General features: G+C 46.5%; 1 long non-coding RNA gene across 2 annotated transcripts in view; it reads left to right on the top strand.

Moving 5' to 3' along the window:
• Positions 1–14815: 14815 nt before the first annotated feature.
• Positions 14816–15801, top strand: part of LOC128322042 (uncharacterized) — a 151100-nt gene continuing 150114 nt past the window's right edge. Inside the window, exon 1 of one of the 2 annotated variants that reach the window (XR_008305490.1) lies at positions 14816–14935. This is a non-coding gene — a long non-coding RNA (uncharacterized LOC128322042). The remainder of the gene's footprint in view (positions 14936–15801) is intronic. The other variant, XR_008305491.1, reaches the window with a different exon arrangement.

Consider the following 15801-nt stretch of genomic DNA (forward strand, 5'->3'; position numbering starts at 1 on the left):
TTCCAGGCAGTTTTGAATGATACAGATTATCTAGACCAATTTCAAACCAGCTTTTGAGTAACTATGGGGTTGAGACTGTCTTGGTCAGCCCTATGGATGATATCCAACTAGGTATTGACAGAGGGAGTGTGACTGCTGATCCTTTTGGATCTCTTGGTGGCTTTTGATACCATCGGCAATGGTATCCTTCAGGGTTGCCTGAGGGGAATTATAATGATTCCATTCCTTCCTCTCTGGTAGATTCCAGATGGTGTTACATGGAGATTGCTGCTCTGCAAAGTGAGAACTAAAGTATGGAGTTCCACAAGGCTCCATTCTGTCTTCAGTGCTCTTTGACATCTACATAAAACCACTGGGAGATATAATCAGGAGGTTTGGTGCAGAATGTTAACAATATGCTGATGAGACCCAGATGTATTTCTCCATATTGGCTTCATCAGGAAATGGCATAACTTCCCTAAATGGCTGCGTGGAGGTGGTAATAATGGGCTGGATGAGGGATAATGAACTGAAGTTGAATCCAAATAAGATGGAGGTACTGACTGTGTGGGGTTGGAGCCCGAGAGATGGTTTAGATCTGCCTGTTCTGGATAGGGTTACACTGCCCTTGAAAGATCAAGTATGTAGCTTGGGAGTGTTCCTTGATCCAAAACTCTCTCTGGTTCTCAGATTGAAGCACTGGCCAGGAGTGCTTTTTATCAGCTTTAGCTGATACGTCAGCTATGCCCATTTCTGGGGGTAAATGATTTTAAAACTGTGGTGTATATGTTGGTGACCTCCAGGACTGGCTATTGTAATGCACTCTAATAAAAGGGGCTGCCTTTGTATGTGCTCTGGAAACTACAATTGGTACAGCATACGGATGCCAGACTGGTCTCTGGGACAACTCAAAGGGACCATATAACACAGATTTTACAAATACTGCACTGGATCCTGATATGTTTCCAAGTGAAATACAAAATGTTGGTTATTACCTATAAAGCCCTCAATGTGGGTCCAGAGTGGGTCCAGAGTATTTAAGGGTGTGCCTTCTCTGTCATGAACCCTGCTGCCTATTAAAATCATCTGGAGAGGTCCAATCATCTGGAGAGGTCTGTCGACATGGGACTGGACCATCTCTGTGGCTGCCCCAGGGCTTTGGAATATGCTCCCTGTCAAAATAAGAGCATCTCCATCTCTTATTGCTTTAAAATAAGTTTAAAAAACTTTTAAATAAGTTTTTAATAATTTTAACATTTTAAATTTTAATTGTTGTGATGTTTTAATCGGTTTATCTGTTTTTATTGTTTTGTTGTAAACCGCACAGAAACTTGTGTTTTGGGTGGTATACAAATGTGCTAAATAAATAAATAAATATTGCTCCTTCTCTTATTGCCTAGAGATGTACATATCAGGTGGAATAGAAATATGATAGATAGATAGATAGATAGATAGATAGATAGATAGATAGATAGATAGATAAGCAAGCTTTTAAAACACTTTTAGCTGATTTTTAAAAGAATTTTAAAATTGCTTTGTATTGTATTTTGTATTTTCTTTTCTCCCCTTTTGGTCTGTTATGGTTTAATGTGTTATGTGTTTTTATAAGACCCTCAAGACACATGTGTTTTCTCAGGCTTATAAATGAAATTAATTGAAAACTGTTTCATTGTTTTTATCCTGTGAAACTGTTTTAACTGTTTTTATTCTGTGAAATTATTTTAATTGTTTTTACTCTGCTTTATATCGGTTGTGTTTTGAAATGTATACACTGTCTAGAGATACACATATCAGGCAGTGTATAAATACTGAATGATGAATAAATAAATATGGCTAAAATTCATGCTCACATAAAAGAAAGGGGAAGGCAAGGGATGGAATGTTGTCCCTCTGATCCAGAGTAGAACCTCATTGGTGCAACACAAATGAAAACACCGTAGTGGAAATACAAAGTAAGGATGTATTGATGCAGTGAGAGAGCAGCCTAACAGAACTTCTCAACCGCACCCATTGCAGCAAGGAAACAGCAGCTTTTGATACCCCCCCCTTCCCCAGGAAGGTCTTTGTGCCACCCAAAAATATGTCCCTGAAGGTTGCACAGCTGCTGTCCATAGAAGAGCGCATAAAAATGGCTGCTTCCCTGCTGCGTCAGTTGAACCGGAATAGGATCCTGAAAGCTTCACACACCCCTATAAGCCAGTACCCTTGGACATCTCAACAACAACAACAACAAATACCACTTTTCAACAAAAGTTTCCAAAGCAGTTTACATAGAGAAATAATAAACAAACTAGCTGACCCCGCACAGAGCATCTGTGCGCTTGTTGGGGCCAGCCGTGCCCCCGCCCCAATACCGGCTTCACCCGCCGGTCACCATTATTTCTCCCTGCCACCAGCTCTTCCATCTCCTGCCTCCTGATCTGGTGCTTTCTCTCCTGCCGCTTCCCGCCCTCCCTTCCGCCCCAGTCCGTTCCCATTGTTCTCAGTCCTGCCACTCCACCCGTGGTTTCTTGCCACCTTAAATCCATCCCGTCCCCTCATGGGCTGTCTCCTCTTCCTGGCGGCCCAGCCGCCACCTCACCCCACTGCTGCCTTGCCACTATGGCTGGGCCCCAAACCACCGCTGCCTGCCTGATAGATAGATAGATAAGATGGCTAGAAAGAGCACCTGGAACCATAAAAGTGTCATGTCAGATTTCACTTTCCCCATTTGGCTCCTTCCAAGGGACCAGAACATAGTTGCCAATGCCGTAAGTAGCTAGGTAACATAGGTACCATGTTTGAGAATTTATGGATATATTTTAGGGTATCATCTCCTCCTATGATACTAGGGCCATGGGCAGCATCCAGGCTAGTAAGTCATGACTAAGCAGCATTGAAATCAATGAGTCAAGTTAATCATGACTAACTCAAGTGTCATTAATTTCAATGGGACTAACCAGAACTAAAACTTAGTCTGGATGTTGCCCCATGTCTTTTGATCAATTACACACACACACACACACACACACACACACACACACACACACACACACCATCTAGTCAAATTTCCAAGCAGTCTAGAACCACAAACTGGATTATCATTTTTAAAATGGAGGCTTGATCCAGTATATAATGTGAGTTTGATCCAGGAACTGAACTCCTGAACCAAAGGAAAACTTGGTACCTGATCTCAAAAGTGTGAAGGAAAAGCCTGAGAATATCAAAGCATCCTTGTGTCCAGACTAGGTGTGTCGACAACAAGGGATATCAGCCCTCTCTTGCCATGAGTATCTACAGCTTCCTTGTATTGTTTGTCAAATATTGCAAGGATCTCCCCTCCCCTTGCCACTAAAAATAGTTTTTTGTTTGCAATTCACTTTGCATTCCCATTTCCTTTTCAAGTTCTCTTGAGAGGTACTTAATTTGCCCTACACAGGAAAAGAGCTACAAAACTATTGCTGGATCTCTCTCTCTCTCTCTCTCTCTCTCTTCATATTCCATGTTTAATTGATTAGAGCACACAGCATGTCCAGCTTTTTAGCCCACTTATACAATAATAAGCTGTTAAGAACACATTGTCCTCCTCCGTCACTGGGGTTTGGCAAGATGACATCCAGAATAGTCCTTAATAAGTTAACTAGCACAACCACTTATGATTTTCAGCAGCTGTTACCCAAAGAACACTTAAGAATAAATAAATAAAATATCGCAGGTGTTCAGTTCTGATGCCTGCTGCTGGCACACTGCTCTGGATCTCTGAATCTGGACAGCAGTGTTAAAAGATGGAAGATCTTGCCATGGGATTAGGATTTGGACTTCAGGAAACAAAATCCAAGGCCTGTTGGAATAAGAGGGTCTTCAGATTGCACCAAAACATTGGCGGGGAGACACCAACTTCACTTTGCATGGCAAGGAGGTCCACATGGTGAGAGCCACCACAGAAAAGGCCCTCTCTCCTGTCCTATCAGCCAAGCCTCAGAAGGTAGTGGAACAGGAAGACTCAGGTGGAAGGAGGCCCTTAGACTACATTGGCCCTTAGCCATTTAGGGCTTTAAAGATAATAACCAGAAGTCTAGAATAACCAGGAGTCTAGAATCCTACTTGCTGTAATTTAAAACTGCATTTCTGACTGGGCCTTGCTTTCCATAAGCATATCCATATGCCTGCTGATCCACTAAGTGCTAGGAGTTGTGCTTGCTGGATTGCACTAAGCAACTCTGCTGCTGTGGAGGAGTCCAGCGATCCTAGTGAAGAGAATCCCACTGCTATGACTCAAGTTGTTGCAAAGGGCCCCAATACCTGCTTGCTGGGGAGCCAGACCTCTCCTTTGAGGTGAGGTGGGATGATTCTCTTGCAGGCAAAGTGCATTTCCCCAGCCATTGTCAAACCATAATATTTTGGTGCTGCGAAACATCCAACCAGTGCTTCCACTGTTTTCATTGTTACGCTGGACTTTGGTGTTTGGGACACTCAGGGCCAAACTAAATAATACTTTAAGCTCTTGCTGTGCAGATGTGTGCCAGTTTTTCTTTCGTTAAACAGCACATGGGGGCAGAAACTGGATCAGGATGATGGCAAGGGACTTTAAGCCTTTGCCCTGCCCACCTGGACCAGGTCCCCACTCAGCAGCTATTTCATCAGTGGGGGAAACTCCCATTGGCACCAATCATCACTAGTAATGATTGGCTCAGCTTAAACTAGTATTTGGAACAGTCATTCAGATGATTAGCCTCACCATGAGATAAAGGAACATTCCAGGAGTGCATCAGGACATCTCCAGAAGACATCCCAACAGGCAAGCTCTTAGCACACCTTCTTTTTAACTGTATGTTCCAGTAAGGTATCATCCAAACCAGCCCAAAGTCTCCTCCTCATTGGCTCCCCTTGTTCAAGAGGCATGTGCCCAGAGAATGCAGACTTGTCCTTGCCACCTCCTATCAGCCCCTCTGCAGTACACTTTCTGCAACAAACCCTACCCTTCCTGGGTGTGTAACAGGGGTAAGAGGATCCCTCCTGTGTTCCCAGCCAAAGCAACCACTTGCCCTGGCCTTAGCTTGAACAGTTAAGGCAAGGGTGGGACCAGCTACAGTGGGCCAAAGGGAAAAGGCTGGTAGGTCAGGCCCTCTAGACCAGGAATTCTCAGCATTCAGTCCCCAGATGTTATTGGACTTCAACTCCCATAACCTCCAACCAAAGACCACTGGGGTCTTTAACAATAACATCTGGGGACCCAACATTGAGAATCCCTACTCTAGATGGCAGGGCTAGGCCTTTAAATAATTGTTTTGCCTCTCTCTTTCTCAGCAAAGAGGCAAGAGGCTGCCATATGAGAGAGAGTGGAGAGCATAATTCCTCATGGCAAACCCCAACACTCCTCCTCAGCCAGTCTAAAGTCGGTTCCATCCAGCTGGGAGAGAAAAGAAGGGTCCTCAAAGGGATATGGGGGAATAATCAGTGTCTGAAAGGAGGCAACTCTGGGCTCCCCCCTATCCATCCATCTCTATTGTTATCTCCATATCCCACTGTAATAGTGTACATGGAGGCCCATCAAAGGCTGCCCACACCATTGTCCAACTCTGAGGGCCTCAAAGAGTTTCAGCCCTATAATAATAACTCCAAGCATCTGACACTCTGCAGCAAGGAGCATTACTATTGCTAATGAGATGAAACACAGCAAATGGAAAATTAGACAAGGGTCTCCTGATGCTGAGAGGAACCAGACTGTAGAGGAATCTCTACAGGCAGTTATGGAGGCTCTGTTTCATAGACTGTTTAACACCTGGCTGAATAAACTTGTAGAAAATGTACTGGAGGCAGCAATACTAGTAAAATCCCCCCATGAAAAGAGAGGCTGATCTCATATCTTTCCATCTTTAATTTCTACGCTTCATTTAATGTAGGTAACCCTTAAAGCAGCCTACAGTTTTCCTGTTCCAGAGAGTGAAGTTCAATTAAAAGTTTGTTTGCCTAGAGACACTGGGATCTTAAAAAAAACCCCCAAAACCCCAAAAACACTTGAATTTAATTTTTAAAAGAGCCCTCAGCCGGGAGCAATCAGTCTTGTCATCTAGAATGGATGGAGGGAAACAGCAGCAGGAGCAGGATTTTCCATCTTGGGTGGGATATGGAAGTAGCACCTCTAGTATGGCAAAGGAAGGACTTCTGATGGTCTGAGACCATAATAAAGATTGATTGGTTGATAATAAGTACTAATGTCTTCTGCAGCTCTCTGATGCCCCATGTGTTCTTTGGCCTTCAGCAGTCACTGGAAGAAAGAGGCACATTAAAGAAGCCACGAAGACACAATTTGGTGAGCCTGAAGTACTGAATTTGGTAGTCTAGCTATTGAATTTGTAGGGGAAGAATGGCAGTTCAGTCTCCAAATAGTAAAGCAAAACCAGTTTGGTGAGAAAGCAGCAAAGCAAGAGGTCTTGAGACTGTTCTTTAGTATTGAAGAACTACAAAGATTTATTTAACTGTCACTGAATTAGAATGAAATCATAAGAGAAGACATGACATGCAAGTAGAATCCAAGTTGATGTATAAGATAATTGTGATATGTTATAGGTCTTCCTTCCTTCCTTCCTTCCTTCCTTCCTTTCCTCTCTTTTGTTTTTTGTTGTTTCTTGGTTGTTTGAAAATAAATTAAAATAGTTTTTTTAAAGGATTTATTTAAAGAAAAGGTTACAAAAAATGTGAAAAAGCCTGCAGCTTAATTTCAGCTGTAGCTCATGACTGAAGAGAGAGACCAAAACAAACAGCTATCTCTGGAGAGACAAAATGGAGACCAACGCTGGAAGATCAAAGAGGGGAGGAGTCCAGCATTTTTATCCATGACCCTACCCCGCCCCCTAGTGGTCACTATGAGATATTGCAGCTGAGAGCCAATGCTGCCAGGGTTCTAGCTCCAACAGAATTACACTGGGGTTTCCAATCAGGAGGGTTGAAGTGTGGGTTCAGAAGGTTTCAGAGACATCGTAGGCCACACCGCACATAGGTCTCAATCCAGGCCAGCTCCACTTTCAGAAGGCTCTCAGCAAACCATTCTCCATGGGCCCAATCCTACCATGGTGAGCCCCAAAAGAATCTCTCTGCTGCCACCACACAAAAGCTATGGGCATAGAGGTGATCTTAGGGATCAGCAGTGGGCCCTTCTAAGGGCCCTGGGACCTTGGCAGCTACCCAGTGATGCTGGCTGATTCTAGCCCTGGCCTCCATGACATCATCATGGCACATCGTTGCTGGAGGCTCATGCACATGTGTGGCTTCACAGACAGTGTTCCTGAAATCCTCTTGTTGAAATTGGAGAAACATGCCATATTTGGTAAGATCTACTGGTGGAACCAGGTCCCCTGAATCTGAAGTAGAGTTAAGAATGTAGGGTGGAAGGTTGACAGAACTCCAGATGAAAAAATCTCCAACTTTTTTGGAACAATGAACCTATCTCTAAAATATATAATTGGTCACTGTGGAGCGCAGCTCTTAATACTAAGAGAAGCTAGGGGAAGTCCAAGCAGCCCTCATGGTAGGGCTGGTATCCTGATTCTTAGGCGTGCTTTGCCCCATAAAGTCAATTGGAAATTCACTATGTATTACAATGGAATTAAAATGAAACTTTGCTTCTAAAACAGATAGTTCCAGAAGAAAAATATTCTACAGACCATAAATCTGGGTGAGAATGGGGCAGTTATTCTTATTTAAAAACAAGTTTCTAGTTCTCATTGATAGTTTTTGAATATGCAGGCAATGTTTAAGGCTCCAGTATCTTGGATCAGATTCCTGTGTCTCACATAAATATCAGGTACTCCATCCTTGACAAGCAACTACTGCACTGAATTCTTTCCTGAATTCTCCTCTTACCATCTTGCTAATTAATAACAATCAATGAGCTAAGTGTGGCATAGATAGATTGTGTGGTTTAGTATAGTATTGTATGTTTTAATCCTCTGCTTTGAGTTGCCCAGAGAACATTTTGTTATGGGGCAGCTAACAAATAAGTTTTATCACCACCACCATCATCTATATATAATTCTCTAAGACGTACCCAAGGATAATCCTGTGTGTAGCAGTTCTTGCAAGAGTTCATGAGCAGAAGCACCTGATTTGGCAGTGGGGATTCCATATGCAGATAGGGAGGAGGAGCCTGTGATGGTTAAGGTCAGTTGGAATGCAAGTGTTACTGGTCGGAAGATGTTCTTGATTGTAGAGGAGAGGAATCTATCTATATATAAAAGGATAGTGGGCAGGGGTCTGCGAAGAGAAGGGTTGTGAGGGAGGAAAGAGCCCCTTCAGGAGAAGGAGGCTGCTGTTGTTTGAATTAGATGAGGAAACAAGATGAACAAGATATGTTAACTCAGGAAGGGAGAGAGAGAAAGAGAGAAAGAAAGGAAGAAGGGAGGGGAAGAAAGACAGAGGGGAAGAGTGAATGGAGGAGAAAGAAAGAGAGAAAAAGAAGGGAGGGGAAGAGAGAAAGAAGGAAGGATGAGGGACAGGCCCGAGCAGGTCAGGAGCATGAGGGCAACGAGCGGCCATGGTGGCACCTATTGGTAGCAAGGAAGGGCCCAGTCAGGCACTACTGCTGTTTGGGGCTACTGAGGCTATTGGCAGAGGCAGGCAGGCAGGCAAGGGAAGGGCCCGGGCCTGTCAGCGGCCTGAGGGGAATGAGCGGCCATGGCAGCAGTGGCAGCGAGAAAGGGCCCGGTCAACCACTGCTGCTGATGCTCCTGTGGAGAGGAGCAGGAGCGGGGCTCAGGTGAGGGTGGGGAGGTCTCTGGGGATAGGGGGCTGCAGCTTGGCCAACAGGTGCCACAATGCTGTAGCCGCAACCAAGAGGGTGAGGGGGGTAGAATAAGGGGATGGAGGAGTGACCAAGAGGGTTGAGGGAGATGGAAGCAACTGGATGGAGGAGGAGGAGGAGGAGTGCTGCTCAGGTGAGATGGAGAGATCTCTGAGGTGAGGGGGAGAGGGAAGCAATCAAGTACTAGTGTGCAGATGCTCTATGCGGGTTAAGCTAGTTATTGTTATTATTACTGTTATTAGGGATGTGCCAGAATCATTTTGGTGCCTCTTTGAGGAGGTGCCAAAATGACTGTAGCCTAAACGTTTTGGTGTGAGGCAAGGGGTTCCCTTAAGAGGAGGCAGGCAGGTCATATCTGCCCCTCCTGGAAGCCTGCACAGCCCCATGCCGCCCCATCGCAGGGCTGTTTTCAGAAAAGCATCCCCGTGAAAGCGGCAGGCTGTGCCACTGTCTTCTTTAAACGGCCCCGCAGCGGCGATGGGATGCTTCCACCAGCATCCCTCGCACAGTGTCGGCATGCAAATGGTGCATGCGCTGATGCCATTTGCATGCCAATGCCATGCAAGGTATGCTGGGGGAAGCATCCCATTGCTGCAGCAGGGCGGTTTAAAGGAGACAGCAGCACTGGCTGCCACTTTCATGGGGATGCTTTTCTGAGAACAGCGCCATGATGTGGTGGTGTGGGGAGGCTCAGGCTTCCAGGAGAGGCAGGTACAACCTGCCTGCCTCCTCTTAAGGGAACTCTTCACTGCCCTTGGGATGGTGCTGAAGCAAATCGTTGCACACCCCTAATTATTATTATAGTGGTCAGAATGTAGGACTTTGGCCAGGGAGACTTGCATTTGAATCTCTGTCCAGCCATGATTCTCCTTGGCTGACTGTGAAAGGGCAAGGACACGTCCTTATGAAGAAGCTTTCTTTAAGCAAGGAAGGAGACTTAATTAGTACTGTAGTTAGCTAGTTACTAGTTGGTTTATTATTCCTTTGAAAGCCAGTAGGTGGCAGCAGAGGACAGCAAAAGGCTTGCTTCCTAAGTTTGACCCTTAGGGATGCCCTAAGGGTCAAACTAGACCAGACCAGACTAGGGATGTGCACGGAACTGCAGAGCTGCAATCCGGCACTGGGGTGGGGGTTCCTTTAAGGGTGGGGGGAGGGTGTACTTACCCTTCCCGCCGCTTTCCCCCCGCCGGCGCGCATATTTTAGTAAGCATTTGGGGCGGCAGGGTACCTCCCTGCTGCCCCTTCCCCCGGTCGTCTGCAAAAGGCTTCAGAAAGCCTTTTGTGCGCGTGCATCTCGTCTCTGCATCGTGCGCACGCATCTTGTCTCCGCATCGCTAATGCGCAAAAGGCTTTCTGAAACCTTTTGCAGACAACCAGGGGAAGGGGCGGCAGGGAGGTACCCTGCCGCCCCAAATGCTTACTAAAATACGCATGCCAGCGGGGGGAAAGTGGCGGGAGGTGTAAGTACACCCTCCCCCTGCCCTTAAAGGAACCCCCTCCCGGCGCTGAACTGCCGAACCGCCGAACCACCCCATGTCCGGACCGGTCTGGAGGCCTTTAGAATGGCCTCTGGACCAGTCCATGCACATCACTAGACCAGACTGCTGTTGATCTGCGATCAGATTTCTACTTTTTAAAACCAGCAGTGGGGTGAAAAATCAGGTTGAAGCCATGGTGTGTACACACACACACACACACACACACACACACACACACACACACACACATACCCCTTTCCCCTATGTCCTTTGGGTAGCAGGGTGGGGATTTAGATTGGAAAAATGCCACAGTAGAAAGGTTCAGCTCCTTTGCGCATAGTGCTGTGGGCCACATCTGACCTTGTTTTTAAGATTAACCCACCCAAGATATCTGATCACATATTCTCCCCAGTTGGTTTAGTTTAGCTTCCCCGGGGAGCACTTCTGGATGCTTTCCAGCTTCTTCCCCCTCCCCTCCCCTTTCCACCCCCTCAGCTTTTTCACCTGGAGGCAGATGCCCAATACTGGTGCTCCCTGTTTCCCTCCTAATCCAGGGTCGCCACAGGTACATTCTGGTTCCCAAGAGCCTCAATCGATGCCAGGTAAGTACAGAGGAATGGGGGCTTCCCACCAATCACACTAGCCTCATTCGGACACTGAGGTCATTCTCATGAGCGGGTGGGTGGGTGGCGGGGAAGGCTGCAAGAGCCCGCGTTCCCTGGAGACTATCTCCAAGGACTGTCTGGGTATGTGCATTGCACACCCAGGGTTATCCTGGCCCCCAGAAATCCCACAATACACTGCAATCCCCCCAGTGAAGGGTGGGTGCCTGAAAGAGGCCGGTGCTGACACATGGTCAAGTAAACATGGCTAAGGGAGCTAACCCTGTTCAAGAGGCGGAGTCCCTAGGCGGGTTTGCCTCCGAGGCACTGCCAGGAGCTGGTTGGCTCTAGTGGTGTGCATGAACCAGTCCACAGGCCATGTTGGAGGCCTGCGAACCAGTCCGCATATTGCCCAGTCCGGTGGTCCAACGCTGGGGGTGTGTGTCGCTTTAAGGGCGGGGGGGTTGTACTTACCCCTCCAGCCGCTTTCCCCCCTCCAGCGCTCCATTTTTAAGTAAAATCTTTGGGGCGGCAGCGGTCCTCCCTGCCGCCCCGCCCCCTTGTTGCCTGCCAAATGCGGAAGTAACGTCCACACATGCGCACACTGCTCAGCCATGCAGCATGTGTCACGTCAGCGGCTCGCGCATGCGCGGACGTTACTTGGAAGAGTGTCTCCCTGTGATCAGGAATGTTCCCACTGTTCCTGCTCACAGGGAGAAACTCTGCAGAAGTACAGCATCTGCCACTACAAACATTTGCTGTACTCAGGAATAGTGGAGGGGGCATGGTTATGGAGCATGCCAGTGAAAGGGACGTGCTAACATTAGCCTTGTAGTGAGGTACACTGTTAGTGGGTACACAATGCCTAAATAGGCCTCAACCTATCCTAATGCACAGGGTTGTTGTGTGCCCAGAATGGGTGACTACTATGCATGCTGTTGACCTGAGCTCTTTGATGTGAATGTCACCAAAAAGAAAAAGAGAAAAGAACAAAGCCTGCAGATATATGTATCAGGTTCAACATAAAGTATAAAAAAGAGAGGCAGGGAAAGCACCCGAAAAGGATATATTTTGTGCCCCAAAGAAATCCCATAATGCTGTACCCTGAATCAATTATACAAATACACATCATGTGTCCATTTTGCTTAAAGGTGCTAAACATGTATGCTTTAGATTGAAAAGGAAGAGAAGAGGGCACATCACGAGTGCACAGCAAGAAGACATATACACAGGACCAAATTAAGACATGCTGACTGAAGCCCTAAGCTGTGATGTTTGAGGCCCCACAGCATTAAAAAATTCCAACAAAAAAGGATAATACAAAAAGAAATAATAAATGTTTACTGTTTTCATATTCTTGGCAAAGATGCAATGAAAAACTGATAATCTAAGAAAAACTGATCTTGCAATGAGCCTATTTGCATTAGAAATACCTTTTACTGAAAATACATTCTGATTTCTTACCTTAAAATTTTCAGAGATGCTAACAGATAAAAACACAAGAGCAGTTACACAGTTCAGCATTGCTAAATTGAAAAAGCAAAGGGGGGTGTCTCTGGGCCCATGAGCCCCCCCCCTTGCTGGGAAATAACCTGCTCTTTGCTCTCCCCTCACACCTCCCTGACTCAGGGGCAAGCTGCTGGCTCCTGATCAGAGTGTGGAGTGTGTATGATATCATTTGCGTAGGAGTGAGAGAAAGGACATGGCAAGAATGCTTTCCACCACCAAGTCTATATAGTTTTTCTGCAGCAAAGACACCAGGTTGGGGGCAGGAGAAGAAGGGGCTGAGGGGCCCCATCTCCACTTCTTCCCCAGGGCCCACTTCAAACTTGCTATGTCTCCGATACGGTGGCCTGGCCTGGCCCTGGCCCGGCCACTGGTCGGATGGAGGAGGGGCCGCTGGCCAGCCGGCCTGTCAGAAAGCATGGGGAGGGGGGTGAGAAGCAGGCGGGAGGAGCAGCCATGCATGCTGGCGTGCGGGGGGAGGGGGGGAGAACAGCGGTGGTGGTTAGGCCAGCCAGAGGCGCAGATGCTCTGTGCCCGGCCCAGCTAGTATATATATAATTTTCCTAAACATAACCGTCGCTAATCCCTTGTGTGACAGCTCTCGCGAGAGTTTGCGAGCAGCTGCCTTGGGGACAGTGACAGGGATTGGGGGAAAAATGGCAGCAGTGGCCAGCCGGCAGGGAAAGCATTGCCGGCGGGCAGGGAGGGAAAGGAAAGCCAAGTGCAGAACAGACTGGGCTGAAGGCGGGGGGAAGGACGGAGAATGGACTGGGGCTGAAGGGAGGGGGGATTACAGGGAGAACTAGGGGCACAGATGGTCTGCGCTGGATCAGCTAGTTATCTCTTAAAACCTCAAAATCATCACAGTAATAAAGCACACACTCAATTACAATTTTTCCTTTCTCCTTTACTTTTTCAACCAATTATGTAAAACTTGACATTAAGTCACTTTCTGTATTCAGATGCCCTTCATAATGTTAGGCTCTAAACTGTAGCTTACTTAACTTGTGCCTAAACCTAGCACTGTATATACATGTACGCAAGTTTGAGGCGGTATAGAAATATTTTAAATAAATAAATGAAAAAATGTACAACCCCGGAATATGTTAGACAGCACATTTCAAGGCAAGAGTCAGTGGCCACATTCGCACGCAATGCGGAACTGCAGGTCCAATGGACCCACAGTTCTGCTTCCGCTGTGCCCCCCCCCGGTCTGTATTTGCACATTGCGGACAGGAGGCTCTCTGCAGTCAGGGAGAATGCAGAAAGGAGGGGAAATTGGCAGCGTGGGCTTTCTTCTTGAAGGATGGACAGCCCTGGCAGCCAATTGCAGCCAGAATGAGGGAAGAGCTTCCTCTCTCAATTCCTTTTGCTGCAGAGTGGGACTGGGGTGCAGCATTCACACGTAATGTGAGGTGGTGAAATCCACTACAAACTGAAGGTAGAACTCTTGGAAGTCTTGGAAGGGAAACCGCAGGTAGATTTTGGGTCCAAACTGCAGTTGCATGCATTTGGACATATACAAATTTCAATGGAGGCCCCTTCAACTCTGGTTTCATGTTACATGTGAATGTGGGCTGTGATGCTTGGCAATAGAACCAGCGCAGTCAATAATCTTTTGAAGTTAGCAAGGTGCATGTAGACATAAGAACATAAGAACAGCCCTGCTGGATCAGGCCCACGGCCCATCTAGTCCAGCATCCTGTTTCACACAGTGGCCCACTAGAATAAGATTAGGAACATAGGAAGCTGCCATATACTGAGTCAGACCATTGGTCTATCTAGCTCAATATTGTCTTCACAGACTGGCAGCTGCTTCTCCAAGGTTGCAGGCAGGAATCTTTCTCAGCCAGGGAGAGAACCAGGGAGAAGCCAGGGAGGGAACTTGAAATCTTCTGCTCTTCCCAGAGTGGCTCCATCCCCTAAGGGGAATATCTTACAGTGCTCACACTTCTAGTCTCCCATTCATATGCAGCCAGGGCAGACCCTGCTTAGATAAGGGGACAAGTCATGCTTGCTACCACAAGACCAGCTCTCCTCCTTAGACAACTCTCCAACAGAGAAGAAGATCAAAGTGACATCATTTAGGGACATAGGAGCGGAGGTCCTATGATCAGGGTGAAGTGCTAGCAACCTCTCCCCTGCTGCTTTGTAAGTTGTTTGTTGATATGGTTGTAAATAAAGTGATTAAATGTTGAATTTTGTAAATATAAAAATTGCTAAATGTACCGTATTTGGTTATAAAGTTGTATAAATATGTTTTGTAAAAGTAAACATGCCCCAGGACTCCTCCAGGGGTTTGTCACACTATCCCTGTTGGAATGGTGATGCAAACCTGGATGAGTGGGGGGATATGTGATGGTTGGCAGCAACACCAGCACTGTCAATCATCTTTTGAAGTCCAAGGAGCCGCCCTCCGGGTGGAATTCCTGAGGAAAGGGCTTTAGAAAGAAGCAGAGAGTGACAGTTCAACTGTCTGTTACCTGAGAAAGAGTTAGTAGTAGTTAGGGCTTGAAGGAGCCAGTGACAGGGACCGTTAAGGATATGAACTCTAGCGAAGGTCTCTGGCTCGGTGCGTTGGATATTGGGAGGTGGGCAGTTATTTGTACACATTGGCAACACCTCTAGTTAGTAAGCGTAATTCTTATGTATGAATGCTGGATGTGTATGGTATATACGGGATCTTCTACCAGGGTGGTTGTTTCCAGTAAAAGGGCTAAGAGTCAGGGAACATTTGCTGCATCCAACACAGGCACCTCCGTATAACTATATAAGTATAACTTCTGTTAAAGGACTAAGTTTGATACAGTGTTATAGTAACCAGGGGCGTAGCAAGGTTGGAGTGGGCCCAGAGACAAGATTTAAAAATGCCTCCCCCACTCACTGAAGCTCAGCTCATGAAATAAAGAAATCTTAAATGAGGTTGAATAGTGGTAACAAAAAACATAGTAAAGTTTTTATACACACACACACACACACACACACACACACACACACACACACACACACACAATGCCACAATAGAACATCATCCTAAATTATTTTTTAAAAGATGTTGTAAATTGTGGACGATGCAAGTCATTTAATGGTACTAGAGAAAGACTTGCTGTTCTGGTAGCTCCAGGTCTTAACACTCACATCAATTTCAGAGGATGAATACAACTGAAGGAAGCCCTGGCGGATGCAGGGCTGGGGGAGTCAGTCATGTGACTTGCCTCTGGTGGGCTCCCCAAGGCAGTGGGCCCCCAGACAGCTGTCTCCCCTTGCCCTATTATAGTTACACCCCTGATAGTAACCATTATGCTTGTATAGCCCAGCTTTGGCAAAGAGAAACATCTAAACTACTGTATCTAAATAAATGTGACTTTATTTTAAAGTTCACTCCGTGTCCTGTGAGTTGTACTTCTCCCCACGTAGCCCTTAGCTACACTACCAAGAGATTGCCAGGACACAAATC

Source organism: Hemicordylus capensis, chromosome 4, assembly GCF_027244095.1.
Source record: "Hemicordylus capensis ecotype Gifberg chromosome 4, rHemCap1.1.pri, whole genome shotgun sequence".
In the NCBI taxonomy this organism is placed as follows: Eukaryota; Metazoa; Chordata; class Lepidosauria; order Squamata; family Cordylidae; genus Hemicordylus; species Hemicordylus capensis.